Here is a 14,783-nt window from a genome sequence, read left to right on the forward strand (position 1 = left end):
ATTCCAATCCTGAGACCCTTCCGATAGCAGAGATGTGATATTTCAATGCTTATACCAAACCTGAGACCCTTCCCATAGCATGAGATGTGATATCCAACTCCTTCCCCTTCCAATCCTGAGACCCTTCCTATAGCATGAGATGTGATATCTCAATGCTTCTAATACCAAACCTGAGATCCTTCCTATAACATGAGATGTGATATCCAACTCCTTCCCATTCCAATCCCGAGACCCTTCCTATAGCATGAGATGTGATATCTCAATGCTTCTAGTACCAAACCTAAGGTCCTTCCTATAACATGAGATGTGATATCCAAATCCTTCCCATTCCAAACCTGAGACCCTCCCTTTAGCATGAGATGTGATATCCAACTCCTTCCCATTCCAATCCTGATACCCTTCTGATAGCATGAGATGTGATATCTCAATGCCTCTAATACCAAACCTGAGATCCTACCTCTAACATGAAATGTGATATCCAACTCCTTCCTTTTCCAAACCTGAGACCCTTCCTACAGCATGAGATGTGATATCCAAGTCCTTCCCATTCCAATCCTGAGACCCTTCCTATAACATGAGATGTGATATCCAACTCCTTCTATTCCAACCTGAGACCCTTCCTATAGCATGAGATGGGATATCCAACTCCTTCCAAATCCAATCCTGATACCCTTCCGATAGCATGAGATGTGATATCCAAATGCTTCTACAAAACCTGAGACCCATACCATGGCATGAGATGTGATATCAAACTCCCGTCCTATACCATGAGACTTGATATCTCAATGCTTCTAATACCAAACCTGAGACCGGTCCAATAACATGAGATGTGATATCCAAATCCTTCCCCTTCCAAACCTTAGACCCTTCCTTTATCATGAGATGTGATATCCAAGTCCTTCCCATTCCATTCCTGAGACCCTTCCTATAGCATGAGATGTGATATCTCAATGCTTCTAATACCAAACCTGAGACCCTTCCTATAACATGAGATGTGATATCCAAGTCCTTCCCGTTCCAATCCTGAGACCCTTCCTATAGCATGAGATGTGATATCTCAATGCTTCTAATACCAAACCTGAGACCCTTCCTATAACATGAATTGTGATATCCAAATCCTTCCCATTCCAATCCTGAGACCCTTCCGATAGCAGAGATGTGATGTCTCAATGCTTATACCAAACCTAAGACCCTTCCGATAGCATGAGATGTGATATCTCAATGCTTCTAATACCAAACCTGAGATCCTTCCAATAACATGAGATATGATGTCCAAATCCCTCCCCTTCCAAACCTTAGACCATCCCTTTAGCATGAGATTTGATATCCAACTCCTTCCCATTCCAATCCTGAGACCCTTCTGATGGCATGAGATGTGATATCTCAATGCCTCTAAAACCAAACCTGAGATCCTACCTCTAACATGAAATGTGATATCCAACTCCTTCCCCTTCCAACCCTGAGAGCCTTCCTATAGAATGAGATGTGATATCCAAGTCCTTCCCATTCCAATCCTGAGACCCTTCCTATAACATGAGATGTGATATCCAACTCCTTCCCATTCCAATCATGAGACCCTTCCTATAGCTTGAGATGTGATATCCAACTCCTTCTCATTCCAATTCTGAGACCCGTCCTATACCATGAGACTTGATATCTCAATGCTTCAAATACCAAACCTGAGACCGGTCCTATAACATGAGATGTGATACCCAAATCCGTCCCCTTCCAAACCTTAGACCCTTCCTATAGCATGAGATGTGATATCTCAATGCTTCTAAAACCAAACATGAGAACCATCCTATAACATGAGATGTGAAATCCAAATCCTTCCCTTTCCAAACCTGAGACCCTTCCTATAGCTTGAGATGAAATATCAAACTCCTTCCCATTCCAATCCTGAGATAGCTTGAGATGTGATATCCAACTCCATCCCATTCCAATCCTGAGACCCTTCCGAAAGCATGAGATGTGATAGCTCAATGCTTCTAATATCAAAACTGAGACCCTCCCTATAGTATGAGATGTGAATTCTAAGTCCTTCCCATTCCTATCCTGAGACCCTTCCGATAGCAGAGATGTGATATCTCAATGCTTATACCGAACCTGATGACCCTTCCTTTAGCATGAGATGTGATATTCAACTCCTTCCCATTCCAAACCTGAGACCCTTCCTTTAGCATATGTGATATCCAACTCCTTCCAATTCCAATACTGAGACCCTTCCAATAGTATATGTGATATCTCAATGCTTCTAATATCAAAACTGAGACCCTCCCTCTAACATGAGATGTGATATCCAACTCCTTCCCATTCCAATACTGAGACCCTTCCAATAGCATATGTGATATCTCAATGCTTCTAATATGAAAACTGAGACCCTCCCTATAACATGAGATGTGATATCCAACTCCTTCCCATTCCAATCGAGACCCTTCCTATAACATGAGATGTGATATCTCTATGCTTCTAATACTAAACCTGAGGCCCTTCCCGTAGTATATGTGAAATCCAACTCCTTCCCATTCCAAACTTGTGACCCTTCCTGTAGCATGAAATGTGATTTTTCACCCCTTCCAATACCATACCCTAGCCTAGACCATTCCCACAGCCTGAGATTTGAAATCTCATTTCTTCCAATACCAAACCCGAGACCCTTCCAATAGGATGTGATTTGATATCTCAGTGCTTCTAATACCAAACCTGAGATCCTCCCTATAACAAGAGATATCATATCCAACTCCTTCCCATTCCAATCCTGAGACTCTTCCTATAGCATGACATGTGATATCGAACTTCCCATTCAAATCCTGAGACTCAGACCTCCCCGTCTAACCTCACCACTCCTAGCTCCCGGATTGATAATGCACTCCTGCTGTGTCTTCTCTCCCTTCTTCTGCTTCCTTTCCTCTCTCCTTCCTCATGTGCCCTAGTTCAGGCTCCTTCTACACCTCCGCAAGGATTACTGATTTGTACCCCTCCCCACTCTCAACTCTCACTCAGTTAACACTCATCTGACATCTGCCATTTCCTTGAAGAACCCGACCTTGATGTCCTTGGTCTAACCGAGACATGGATGACGGCCAGCGCTGTCTCGAGCTCTGACACTTTCCTCCCTGATGACAAGTTCCTCTCCATGCCCAGATCCAACCGTTCATGAGGGGGAGTATCCTTGATTCCTGTAGTAAATTGCTTTCCTTTGCAGGCCGACTCCTCTCACGAATGCCTTGTCTGCATGCATTCTCTCTTTCCTGGCCATTCTCTCACCGTGGCTATTTATTTTATTTATTTATTTTATTTATTTGCATTTATAAAGCGCACATAACTGCCCTGGGGCATCGTGGCGCTGTTACAGCAGACTTAGTCATGAACACAAGCATAGGAATGTGTTTACAGATGTAAACCGAGTTACAGAGTACATTTCACATTGGTAATAAACATTGAGCTTAAAGGTTATGCTATGCTGTGGTTACAATGCAAGCATGAGAGTGCATGTGGTAGACTTTAGCGGAATAGGAGGGTTTTGAGGTTTTTACGGAAGGTATGGTATGATTTTTCGTTCCTTAGTGAGGTAGGTAAGGAGTTCCAGTTTTTAGGTGCGAGGTGTTGGAAGCTGGTTCCTCCCGCCCTGGATCTTTCCCTTCCTTCCTTGCCTACCCCCTTCCTCTCTCAGTGGATGGACTTCTCCATCCTAGCCTCCTACCACTCAACTCCGCCTACTTGGAGAATTCAAAATGAACCTGTATGCTTCCTGACCTGGACTTTTACGAGATCTGCAACTCTTCATGTCTCTGGCCCTACACACTGCAGGGAATACTCAGGATTTTCTGATCTCAGACATCCCCCTATGTAACCCTCTCAACAATCCTCTCCCGTGGTGATCAAGTTCTCATCTCCAAAGAAGGCTAACTACCAGCTGTTCCTCCTCAGTGGAATTCTCCCTTTCTGTCCCTGCTCTCTGCACCGTTTCGCGTTGCAAACACTCGCTTCCCTGCTCTCTGGTTTAGACGCTTTTCCTTCTTCCTTTCTGTGCCTGTTCTCTGCATCGTTTCGCGTTGCAGAAAACAACTCGCTTCACAGCTCTCTGGTTTAGACGTGTGTTCCCTGCCTTCTCTCCTCTTCCCGCTGCCTTCAAATCAACAAATGAGCTTCAAAAGATACACGGTGCTCAGAATGCTTTATAACACCCATTATTCAAGATATAGCTGTAACCCGCTAGATGTATTGAAAAGTGCTAAAAACTAGCAAAATAGCTAGAAAATGTTCTTTCCTCGCGTTTTGGTAAATACGAATTCTGGTGGATTCCCATTTTGTACTCCGTGCATTTGTTCAGTCGAATCCTGATGTTTTTAACCACTCGTCACCCATACAAGGGGGGGATCAAAATCTACTGTTCACAGGCTGAATGTATACTGCTGAAATCGTCAATGCATTATCGGGTAAACCGACTGTTCTGGAAAGTGTATTTGCCATCTGTTATTCCAGTCAGCATGTTTTCATCGTCCCTTCTTGTTTCAAGGCTGCACTCCCGTGGTGATCACATTCTCCTCTCCAGAGCAGGCTAACTACCAGCTGCTCCTCCTCAGAGGCGTTCCACCTTTCTGTCCCTGCTCCCTGCACCGTTTCGCGTTGCATGTACTCGCTTCCCAGCTCTCTGGTTTAGATGCGTGTTCCCTGCCTTCTCTCCTCTTCCTACAGCCTTCCAATGAGCTCCACAAGATAGTGTTCAGAATGCTTTATAACCCCATTATTCAACATATAGCTGTAACCCGCTAGACGTATTGAAACGTGCTAAAAACTAGCAAAAATAGCTAGAAAATGTACTTCCCTCGCGTTTTTGTAAATGCGAATTCTGGTGGGTTCCCATGTTGTATGTACTGTGTCCGTGCGTTTGTGTCGAATCCTGAAGTTTTTAACCACTGTTCTCCCATACTAGGGAGGGGGGGTCAACATCTACTGCTGTTCACAGGCTGAATGTATACGGCTGAAATCTTCAAGGCATTAGTGTTAGGAAAGATTTCGTTATTGTAGGGAACTTTCCTTCCATGTGGCAACCCCTAAACTTTTTGCTATTGTTTTCAACCTGTTTTCTTGACTTTGCCAGAGAAGTGCAGCCTTCTGCTGTACTCCTCTGGGCTTTCGCTCCTTTCTTACGGGGAAACTGACATGCCCTTAAGACAGTCAGTACCGGGGAACGCTGTTTCCCGTAGTTTCTTTTATCGTGTCGCCATTTTAGTGCAACACGACACAAGAGGGCACTGTAAGCTAAGTTACAGCTCTCTTGGGTCTCTAGCCTTCTACAGACCCTAGACACTCTTATAGGATGGTTTTTGGATCGGTGCAAGTCATTCAGGGACTGGGCTGGTGGCAGCGATCATTTGGTTTATTTTGAGCTCCTTTTGCCGTTCTGAGCACCTTTTTGCCGCGAACACAAAAAGGGTGGCCCGGCTACCCAAAATGGCCGGACCACGAGGCTCCTTTGTCTCGTCCACTGTCCGTCTTGCTCCCTTTACCTTCCCCCGGGTCAGGCGACCCGGGGCCTTCCTTATTTGGGCATGTAGTTTCCCGCGAAACACGGTTGCTTTCGCGGGCTTCTACATGTCGTTTGAGTGCCCCCAGGATGTGGGCTGGGCTGTCTGGTCCCAATACACATCCTGGGTGCCAGAGAGTCTAGGGTGGTGTGAATGCCTGGGACCACTGTGGTCCGTGATTGGTCCACGTATGGTATGTGTGTTGATGAGCGGATCTCCCATTGGCTCCCCTCCGTTTTGGCGCGAAGGGAACCGTGGATGAGAGGGAGCTGGAAACACCACTGCCATGTCGATCTCCTGAGTTCTTACGAACCCAGGGATACAGGAGCCAAGTATCCTGCGAACACGAGGCTGGACCGAGGAATCACTGGTGACCCCCTGAAGAACTTCTGCTCCTCATTGCTGTCGTCCGGTGAAGCCCTTTCCACCTAAGATCGAACAAGAAGGCCTGTACTGGCGCTTCGACCTATTGGAATAGCAGGACCAGCTATTCCCGGCACCTTCATCAACTCCTGCTGTAAGCCTTCGGAAGTGTCTCTGGGCCATCCAGTTGACTGACCAGCTTACTAAGGAGGCCTGCTCTGTAATCGCCGACAGGTTGGGTGGTATTCTGAGTCCGGGGCATGCTCACACGCTTCGTTTGCTTAGCAGTCCTAAGCTAGAGGTGAGCGGTGCTCGTTTGGCTTGAATACACCCGGCCGTTCCGTTGCCCTGCGGTGGCGACAAAACTGTGCTTGTTTCTTCGATCGGGACGTCTTTTTACTCTGCACGACGACGAGACGTTCCCTGCTCTTCAGAACCTGCCAGAAGCTGCATCTATCGAGGAGAAGCTCGGGCCTGCTTGCTTCGGGGACCGGTGAGTAGATTAGCTAGGATCTGGTCGCCCTCCTGCAGTGCCCCTTGCTTTTCCCCGCTGTGAATACAGCACCCCTTGTCCGTACTCGCGCCCTGCTTCTGCCTCACAGTGGAGGCTGCGCTAGAGTCGCGGACCGTGTTCTCCTTCATTAGAGCTCCCTACAGAGCTGTTCAACGTCCTCCGAAGAGCTTCACCTTCTGCCCATTGGCACCGGCGTGTGCAGGTACTTTTGAGCGCTAGGCTCCACTCTTCGTAGGGATTGGACTACCATCCAGTTAGGGGCCTCAGAAGGCGGACATATCACTCGCATTGGTTCGCACTGCCTGTTTTCCTTCCCCTGCAGGTGGATAACATATTTCGTGCTGCTAATGCTGTGAAACTGTGTATTCTGTATATATATTGGGTGGATAGTGTATGTGTTGGTTTAATATCGTTGTATATTGCTGCTTTTACTGTAGTTATTAGTTTCAAGGCCTTATAATAAATGTGTATCTATTTTTGATATAAACAACTGTTTGGAGTAGTTTGTAAGCGCTCTTGCTTTGTGTGCTCATTGCGGGCTTTCAGTCACCCTCACCCCTCTTGAGACCTAGTCTTGACCGCCGCGATCGCTACCTTGATTGGTCTGGCTTGTCCAGAGGTTACCCTGTTCCAAGTAATTAGGTTGGCCTTCTGAACCTCTGCGCCACCAGGACAGAGTTCAGAAATCCGTCTTAACAAATTGGTGTACAGCGGTGGGATACGACTGAAGGTATCCAGTGTTGCGCACGAGCTAAGGCGTTTTCAGGTTATTCCAACCAGGACACGCAGTAAAGTATTGAATATAACGTTAAAAAGGCCATAGTCCTATCGACAGTATGGAAACGAATACTTTATTAACCTTAAATGCTTCGAAATCTGAAACATTGAAGAAGATGTGTGCGGAGAGAGGGGTTTCCTCTCAAGGCACTAAATTGGAAATGATCCAGAGAATCGTGGCGTGGCAAGAAGCGCAGCTTGACGCTATAACTTCCGAGGACAGTGCAGAAGGTGGTGGGGCTGCTCTCACTGGCAGAACCGACGGTTCTGCCGCTGCACTGATCCATCACGACCACGAGGACAGGGAGGATGTAATGTCTAACGTTTCCTCTGCCAGTGTTGATGGGGAGGCTATGCTTGAATTCAAGAAGCAAGAGCTGCGGTTTAGGCAGCAGGAGCTTGAATTCAGCATAGCCAAACTGAAAATCGACCAGGCAGAAAAACAAAAAGACAGGGATCACCAGTTGGAACTGGCCAAGCTTCAGTTCGCAAATGGGTCCAAGGGTCCTGGACATGGTTCTGGGGCTTCCTCTCATCCACGGTTTCCAAAAGATCTGCTCAGTGTGTATGAGGAACGAAATGACATTATGGACTGGTTAAATGCGTTTGAGTATGCATGCGAGGTTCAAGAGGTTGATAATGCGGATAAGATTGCATGGTTACTCAGCAGACTGCCCCATTCTGGTTGCAGTGCCATTATGGAAATGTCGAAGGCTGAGCGCGCTGATTTTGCAATGTTGAAGCAGACTCTCATTTTAAAGTTTGGGAAGACTCCGACCCAATATTTGAAAAGGTTTAGAGAGTATAAGAAAAAGGAAGGTGGTACTTGGGTGTCGTATGTAGCTGAGTCCCTGAAAAACTTGACTGGCTGGGTTGAAGGTTATAAGGTTTCTACCTTCGAAGGCATGATCAATCTGGTCATGCTGGAACACATTTTTGCTTCTTCTTCCCCGGAGCTTAAGCAGCATTTGGCCGATTCGAAGGAGATAGATCCTAAGAAGCTGGCCATTGCAGCAGATTTATGGGTGTCACATCGAGTGTCCCATAAGGACAAAACTCATCCTGGTAAGCAGGAGGAAGGGAAAAAGTCCAAAGATGTGGAGGGTGGGGAATCTGCTAAATCTTCTTCCCATAAGGGCCACAAAAAGAAAAATAAGGGTAAGCCATCCGAGAACTCACAGGGTAGTGGAGGTTCGCCTCCGAAACAGAACTCTGGTTATAATAAGCCTCCCTACGTAAACAGACCCAATGGGGCTTGTTTTTCTTGTGGAGCAACTGACCATGTGAAGGGGGATCCCCGTTGTAAGGTTAGACCTTTGGGGGTCCACTCCGCTAATCTGGCCTTCTCCTCCTACGAGGAAGAAGAGATTACAGGAGCATCCTTCTCCTCAGACTCATTTCCCAGCGGAATAGAGGCTGAGGTAGTTTTAGTGTCCCTGGGTTCCTGGGAGCCTAAAGTCGCAGAGGCGTATGCTAGGATTCCGGATAATACCAAGCACTACTTTAAAGACAGTGTGCTGATCAATGGAGTGGATACTCCAGCTCTTAGGGATAGTGGGTGCAGTCGAACTGTAGTGGATTCTACCTTGGTAGACTCAGAGGAAGTTGCCAGAGCTACTCTGATGCCCACTAAGTTGGCTGACGGCCCCCTCCGTATGTTTCCCGTGATCCCTGTTAATCTAACTTTAAATGGTACAGCAGTTAGGATTCCAGTGAGCATTCAGAGAAACGTCCCGGGAAAGGTCTTGTTGGGCAATGATCTCAGAGCTCTAGGGCTCGTAGGAGACACTGCCGAAAGACCCTACACACGGTCTCAAGCACGGGCAGCATTGGCCAAGTCCAATACGCCGCCCCAGCCGAAGGGGAAACCCAAGGCGAAAGGAGTCAACAAGTCCCGACGGGGGAAAGAGAATATTCCCCCGAACTCGCCTACCACTGCGGTGGAGGGAGTTGGTCAATCGCCCGAGCCTGACGAGGAGGTGGCGATGCCTGAAGTGTTCGACCCCAACGACCATCCTGAACTAAAAGACTTGTTAGTTGAAGGAGGTCCTGATAGGGACGACTTCAGTAAGGGCCAACGTGAGTGCCCATCTCTGGAAGGCCTAAGGAGACAGGCCTGCTCCCAGCTTGAGGGTGAACCTCCTGGGAAGCATCGGATTTATTGGGAAGGTGGACTCCTGTACAGTGAGCCCACAGAGTCTACAGAAGGAGACCATAGGAGGTTGGTGGTTCCCCTTTCTGTTAGACCCTTCCTCCTGCAGTTGGCGCATGAAGTTCCCCTTGCTGGTCACCTTGGAATGAAGAGGACCAAGCAAAGGTTATCTATGCACTTCTACTGGCCCAAGATGGGGGTGCAAGTAGAAAGTCACTGCAGGAGTTGTGCCTCCTGCCAGTTGTCTGGTAAGGTTGGCGCGACAATCCAAGCTCCGTTGGTACCGCTCCCAGTTGTGGGGGTACCATTTGAAAGGGTAGGGATCGACATCGTTGGTCCCCTTGACCCGCAAACATCCTCAGGCAATAGGTTTATCCTGGTGCTGGTCGACCATGCAACCAGGTATCCTGAGGCCATCCCATTAAAGACTGTAACTGCCAAGTCAGTTGCAAAAGCGTTACTCGGCATATTTACTAGGGTTGGCTTCCCTAAAGAAGTTGTGTCAGATCGTGGCAGCAACTTTATGTCGAAGTATATGCAGGCTATGTGGAAAGAATGTGGGGTCACCTACAAGTTCTCTTCTGCATACCACCCCCAGACCAATGGTCTGGTGGAGCGTTTCAACAGAACGCTAAAGAGCATGATTGGGGCTCTGGAGGAGCCCCAGAGGAGGAAATGGGACCTTCTTTTACCATGCTTGTTGTTTGCCTACAGAGAGGTACCACAGGAGGGTGTTGGCTTCAGCCCCTTCGAACTTCTGTTCGGTCATCCCGTACGGGGACCCTTAGCCATCGTCAAAGAGGGATGGGAGATGCCCACTCCCCCTGTTACTACCAATGTAGTTGACTATGTGCTAGGGCTCAGAAAACGGATGGTACTCCTGATGGGCTTGGCTAGTGAAAAGTTGAAAGCAGGACAAGCGCTGGTGAAACATTGGTACGACCAGAAAGCTTCCTTAATTCACTTTACACCTGGTCAGCAAGTCCTGATCATGAACCCCATAAGGCCTCGCGCTTTACAGGACAAATGGTCAGGCCCTTACACAGTGGTGGAGCCCCTGGGTGAGGTGAACTATTTAGTGGACCTTGGAAGGCCTGGACAGGCTCCAAAAGTGTTCCACGTAAATAGGCTGAAGGCTTTCGTCCCAAGAGTCGAAATCGCAGCACTGCTACTGGCGTCAGACGTTGAGGAAGAGGAGTCAGAACCTCTTCCCGACCTGTTCCAAAGCGGTCCTTCAGATAGCTCCGTTGAGGGTGTCCGAGTGGCCCCTCACCTGACTTCTGATCAGCAGGCTGAGGTGAAAAGTTTGCTTAGGCAGTTTTCCCCCCTGTTTTCACAGTCGCCTGGTTTGACACCTTGGTGCAAACATAACATTGACACAGGAGGCAGTGTACCTACCAAAAGTAGGGGATACAGGATGTCGGATAAAGTACGGTCTTATATTAAGACCGAGGTCAACAAGATGTTAGACCTTGGGGTGATTGAACCCTCTAGTAGTCCTTGGTCCAGTCCTGTGGTTCTGGTTCCAAAAGCAGGCACTTCTGAATTGAGGTTCTGCGTGGATTACAGGGCTCTGAATGCTGTCACCAAGACAGACGCTCACCCCTTGCCTCGAACTGACGAGCTGGTGGATACCTTGGGTGCCTCCAAGTACCTCAGCACGTTTGACCTGACTGCGGGCTATTGGCAAATAGCTTTAGCAGAACATGCCAAGGAGAAGACAGCATTTTCAACTCCCGACGGGCTTTACCAATTCCGGGTAATGCCGTTCGGATTGAAGAATGCACCTGCCACTTTCCAGAGGCTTGTGAATCATGTGTTGAATGGGTTGGACGAATTCTGTCTTGCATATCTGGACGATATAGCAGTTTTCAGTGCCACCTGGGAAGACCATGTGAAACACCTCGGGATTGTGCTCCAGGCTCTTCAGAAAGCCCACTTGACCATAAAGGCGAGTAAATGCCAGATTGGACAAGGCTCAGTGGTTTACCTTGGGCATGAAGTAGGTGGAGGAAGGATACAGCCTCTCCCCAGTAAAGTACAAGCAGTACAAGACTGGCCTACCCCCACTACACAAACCCAAGTGAGAGCCTTCTTAGGACTCACGGGTTATTACCGCAATTTTATGGCAGACTATGGCACCATAGCTGCTCCTCTGACTGCCCTCACAACTCCGAAGAAACCCAAGAAGGTAACTTGGACTGACGAGTGTGAGAAGGCCTTCAATGGCTTGAAAGACTCCTTGTGCCAGGCCCCTGTGCTCAGGGCCCCTGATTATCAAAGACCTTTTATCGTGCAGACGGATGCCTCTGACACTGGGATAGGAGCTGTACTATCACAAGTAGATGAGAAGGGTAAGGAACACCCTATCGGTTTTATTAGTCGCCAGCTTAAGGACAGAGAGCTCAGATGGTCCACGGTAGAGAAAGAATGTTTCTCTGTTGTGTGGGCCCTAAGGAAGCTGCGGCCCTACCTCTATGGGACCCACTTCACTGTGCAGACTGACCATAAGCCGTTAAAGTGGCTAATGAACATGAAGGGGGAGAATCCAAAGTTGCTTAGGTGGTCCATAAGTCTACAAGGCTTCGACTTCACTATTGAGCATAGGCCAGGTGTCCAACATAGCAATGCTGATGGGTTTGCCAGAATGTTTTACCGACCTGAACAAGAGACTCATCCAGGGGTGGATTAGTTCCCCCTGTCCATAGTCTGGGAGGGGCGAGTGTTAGGAAAGATTTCGTTATTGTAGGGAACTTTCCTTCCATGTGGCAACCCCTAAACTTTTTGCTATTGTTTTCAACCTGTTTTCTTGACTTTGCCAGAGAAGTGCAGCCTTCTGCTGTACTCCTCTGGGCTTTCGCTCCTTTCTTACGGGGAAACTGACATGCCCTTAAGACAGTCAGTACCGGGGAACGCTGTTTCCCGTAGTTTCTTTTATCGTGTCGCCATTTTAGTGCAACACGACACAAGAGGGCACTGTAAGCTAAGTTACAGCTCTCTTGGGTCTCTAGCCTTCTACAGACCCTAGACACTCTTATAGGATGGTTTTTGGATCGGTGCAAGTCATTCAGGGACTGGGCTGGTGGCAGCGATCATTTGGTTTATTTTGAGCTCCTTTTGCCGTTCTGAGCACCTTTTTGCCGCGAACACAAAAAGGGTGGCCCGGCTACCCAAAATGGCCGGACCACGAGGCTCCTTTGTCTCGTCCACTGTCCGTCTTGCTCCCTTTACCTTCCCCCGGGTCAGGCGACCCGGGGCCTTCCTTATTTGGGCATGTAGTTTCCCGCGAAACACGGTTGCTTTCGCGGGCTTCTACATGTCGTTTGAGTGCCCCCAGGATGTGGGCTGGGCTGTCTGGTCCCAATACACATCCTGGGTGCCAGAGAGTCTAGGGTGGTGTGAATGCCTGGGACCACTGTGGTCCGTGATTGGTCCACGTATGGTATGTGTGTTGATGAGCGGATCTCCCATTGGCTCCCCTCCGTTTTGGCGCGAAGGGAACCGTGGATGAGAGGGAGCTGGAAACACCACTGCCATGTCGATCTCCTGAGTTCTTACGAACCCAGGGATACAGGAGCCAAGTATCCTGCGAACACGAGGCTGGACCGAGGAATCACTGGTGACCCCCTGAAGAACTTCTGCTCCTCATTGCTGTCGTCCGGTGAAGCCCTTTCCACCTAAGATCGAACAAGAAGGCCTGTACTGGCGCTTCGACCTATTGGAATAGCAGGACCAGCTATTCCCGGCACCTTCATCAACTCCTGCTGTAAGCCTTCGGAAGTGTCTCTGGGCCATCCAGTTGACTGACCAGCTTACTAAGGAGGCCTGCTCTGTAATCGCCGACAGGTTGGGTGGTATTCTGAGTCCGGGGCATGCTCACACGCTTCGTTTGCTTAGCAGTCCTAAGCTAGAGGTGAGCGGTGCTCGTTTGGCTTGAATACACCCGGCCGTTCCGTTGCCCTGCGGTGGCGACAAAACTGTGCTTGTTTCTTCGATCGGGACGTCTTTTTACTCTGCACGACGACGAGACGTTCCCTGCTCTTCAGAACCTGCCAGAAGCTGCATCTATCGAGGAGAAGCTCGGGCCTGCTTGCTTCGGGGACCGGTGAGTAGATTAGCTAGGATCTGGTCGCCCTCCTGCAGTGCCCCTTGCTTTTCCCCGCTGTGAATACAGCACCCCTTGTCCGTACTCGCGCCCTGCTTCTGCCTCACAGTGGAGGCTGCGCTAGAGTCGCGGACCGTGTTCTCCTTCATTAGAGCTCCCTACAGAGCTGTTCAACGTCCTCCGAAGAGCTTCACCTTCTGCCCATTGGCACCGGCGTGTGCAGGTACTTTTGAGCGCTAGGCTCCACTCTTCGTAGGGATTGGACTACCATCCAGTTAGGGGCCTCAGAAGGCGGACATATCACTCGCATTGGTTCGCACTGCCTGTTTTCCTTCCCCTGCAGGTGGATAACATATTTCGTGCTGCTAATGCTGTGAAACTGTGTATTCTGTATATATATTGGGTGGATAGTGTATGTGTTGGTTTAATATCGTTGTATATTGCTGCTTTTACTGTAGTTATTAGTTTCAAGGCCTTATAATAAATGTGTATCTATTTTTGATATAAACAACTGTTTGGAGTAGTTTGTAAGCGCTCTTGCTTTGTGTGCTCATTGCGGGCTTTCAGTCACCCTCACCCCTCTTGAGACCTAGTCTTGACCGCCGCGATCGCTACCTTGATTGGTCTGGCTTGTCCAGAGGTTACCCTGTTCCAAGTAATTAGGTTGGCCTTCTGAACCTCTGCGCCACCAGGACAGAGTTCAGAAATCCGTCTTAACAATTATCAGCTTTCCTGACTGTTTTGGAACGTGTATTTGCCATCTGTTAATGCAGTCGCCCTTTGTTCATCGTTCCTTCTAGTTTACAGGCTGCACTCCCCTAGTGATCACATTCTTCTCTCCTATGCAGGCTAACTACCAGCTGCTCCTCCTCATAGGTGTTCATCCTTTCTGTCCCTGCTCCCTGCACCGTTTCGCGTTGCATGTACTCGCTTCCCAGCTCTCTGGTTGAGATGCGTGTTCCCTGCCTTCTCTCCTCTTGCTACAGCCTTCCAATTTGCTCCACAAGATACAGTGTTCAGAATGCTTTATAACACCCATTATTCAACATATAGCTGTAACCAGCTAGACGTATTGAAACGTGCTAAAAACTAGCAAAAACAGCTAGAAAATGTACTTCCCTCGCGTTTTGTTAAATGCAGGGTACACGCGTCTAAACCAGAGAGCAGACAAGCGAGCATTTCAGCAGTATAAATTCAGCCTGTGAACAACACATTTTGACCCTCCCTTGTATGGGAGAAGAGTTGGTTCAAAAGACCAGGATTCGACTGAACAAACGCACGAACAGAGTACAAAATGGGAATCCACCAGAATTCGCATTTACCAAAACGCGAGGAAAGTAC

Source organism: Ambystoma mexicanum, chromosome 13 (genome assembly GCF_040938575.1).
Source record: "Ambystoma mexicanum isolate Mex_15411 chromosome 13, UKY_AmexF1_1, whole genome shotgun sequence".
Taxonomy (NCBI): Eukaryota; Metazoa; Chordata; class Amphibia; order Caudata; family Ambystomatidae; genus Ambystoma; species Ambystoma mexicanum.